This window comes from Pimephales promelas, chromosome 21, assembly GCF_988280905.1.
Source record: "Pimephales promelas chromosome 21, fPimPro1.hap1.1, whole genome shotgun sequence".
In the NCBI taxonomy this organism is placed as follows: Eukaryota; Metazoa; Chordata; class Actinopteri; order Cypriniformes; family Leuciscidae; genus Pimephales; species Pimephales promelas.
Window position 1 is genome coordinate 24,084,028 of NC_142789.1, and position 2,499 is coordinate 24,086,526.

General features: G+C 36.4%; 1 long non-coding RNA gene across 1 annotated transcript; it reads left to right on the top strand.

Moving 5' to 3' along the window:
• Nucleotides 1–495: 495 nt before the first annotated feature.
• On the top strand, nucleotides 496–2,277 carry LOC120480456 (uncharacterized). The gene is made up of 3 exons (XR_005623114.2): nucleotides 496–551; nucleotides 1,782–1,866; nucleotides 2,061–2,277. It is a non-coding gene; the product is annotated as an uncharacterized LOC120480456 (long non-coding RNA).
• The last annotated feature ends 222 nt before the right edge of the window (nucleotides 2,278–2,499 follow it).

Genomic DNA, 2,499 nt, shown 5'->3' on the forward strand with positions numbered 1-2,499 from the left:
ACAATAGTCTGAAGTTTGTCGATGGAAACTGGCACATTGCTTGAGAAATCTTGGCTGAGATGGACCTAGCAGTCTATTATAAACCTTTTAATGCTAAATGTACTTCAGCATGATGCAAGCCATAAATTGACTAAGCGCAGATTTCTTTAGGGCCTTGTATGAGGTGATTTTAAAATGGCATTTGCAGTCTTTTTCGGGGTTTTTTTCTGCATTGATTTAGCAGTATTCTGAATAATATACCTCACACTTATTGCTAGCTTGATACATTATAGTATTAGGCAAAGCATTTCAGAAAATGCCATATGCGGGGCAGAGCTTTGAGAATAACAGGTACTCCAAGGCAGGGTTCAGTGGCCAGATTCAGTGTGGACCTGGGCATTATCCAACACAAACACTCTTCATTCAGTGTGGCATGGCTGTGTTCACCACACAGACAGATCAATACATGCTTGTGTCTTTGATGCACCTGTTACACACTTGTTAGTTGGCTCCTGGCTAATGTACTGTGCTTCTCGACGATGTTGAAAACACTGGTCCAGCACCGGCAAGCCGTGAGTAATAATGTGTTTACAAGTCAGTGCATGTTCACCATACTCCCCCAACACCCTTTGATTCATTATTAACAAGTACAATGACTCATAAGTAATTAACTACTATTCTTAGTGCTGGTTCATTGTTTAGTTTAGCTCACCGTATTATCACGCTGATAGCCTTGCAGTGGTTTTGTTTTATTGTTTTAACCAAATAAATGACTTGGGTGGTAATCATGTTATTATTAAGCAAAGTTGGAATTAATTCATAAAATTAAACCCAGGAAAGGAACTGACAACTTTAAGAATTGAGACACTTTTTGTTTACCTGCTCATGGTTTCATGGTACAATGATCTTAAATCCTTTTTTGGAATCGAGCCACAGCAAGAGCACTTAAGAGATTAGTTCACCCAAAAACGAAAAATTCAGTCATTTACTCTCCCTCATGTCATTCCTAACCTGTATAACTTTATTTATTTATTTTTAATTTATTTTTTATTTTTTGGTTGAAAAAAGGAAATCTGAAGACACTGCTGTTCTTTACTTCCCAAACTAAGGCTTTTAAGCTTAAAAAATTCCATAAAAAATATGGTATATTTAAAAAAAAACATAGTATTTCAAATGTTCTGAGACCATTATAGGTTTGAAATAGACGTGTCTTGGTAATATTTGCTTATAATAGTCAATGGATGTTACTTTGCCCAGATCGAATCAGTTAATTGATCTTGAGAAATGAATCAGTCTGATAATTCATGTTGGTTTTGTGAATCAGTTGATACAACTCAAAAGAATGATTCAGACAGTATTTCTCTCACAAACTTGCTAAGGAGAGTTGATTATATAGAATACTCCCCCTTTTCATCATACTTTTATGGTGTTTCATTGTTTGTTCATTGTAATTGCAAGGGACATCTTCAAAATATATCCTTTTTTATTCCATGGAAGAAAAATAATAGGAGGGAGAATGAAATGATCATTTATTTATATTATTTTTTGAGTAAAGTATCCATTTAAGTGCTTAAAGTGCATTAATATGGTTTCAAACCTAAAGTAAAATGTGAAAATGCCTTTCTAGCCCAATTTGGCTTTTCTTTGTTTCCAAATCAGCAGAACACCATCATGACATCTTACACTATCTATTTCAGTCATCATAAACCCAAACAGTAATTGCATATTCAAATCTTGTTAAGAGGTTTATCTGATTTCATGTATTTTTCTGTTGTTTTGTTTCAAACCCCTCCTGTACCAAGATGAAGCCCTGAGATACAAGGGATTATCGCTTGCTATCAGATGAAGAACTATGGAAACACACACACAAACCCTTCAGATAACACTGTAAGCCAAAAAAAAAAAAAAAACCCAAAAAACGCACACACACACACACACACACAAACAATATTGTAAAAGCAGAGATGTTAAACAAGCGATCGAAAATGAACATCCTAATCTTCTCGGCATCTTTGGCAATCTGTCGCTGTCCTGTAAACACAGACCTCTCATCACTTTGGTTTTTGGATTTATGTTTTCAGGGCAGTTGCGAACAGACCCGTGATTTGATCTCAATCTGTTGCTGGAGACCTTCGCTACTCACGTGAGGGTGGATGAAGGTGGCTCATCAGAGCTGATCTCCCATGACACTGTTTTGAAATCAGGCTAAATCAACAGACCCGATTCGTTGGCGTAATCTCCTCACTAGCCTTAGCGCTTTGTAAAATTGGAGCATAACAAGCTTTTCTGTTAATACCCTGTGAGAATGTCTTTTCTTTCTTGGAAGCGGCGCCAAAGTTCTAATAAGATATCATTGATGTTATTCACTCCGTTTGGTTTGTTTGGATCCATTTTGTCTTTCTTTGGACTCATTCCAGGTAAATAAATGCAGACAAGAAAGCAAATAAGCATTTAATTTATCTCTATCCCCTAAAGACAGACAAATTCCTCTCTCTCAGGCGTCTCTCTCTCTCTCTCTCT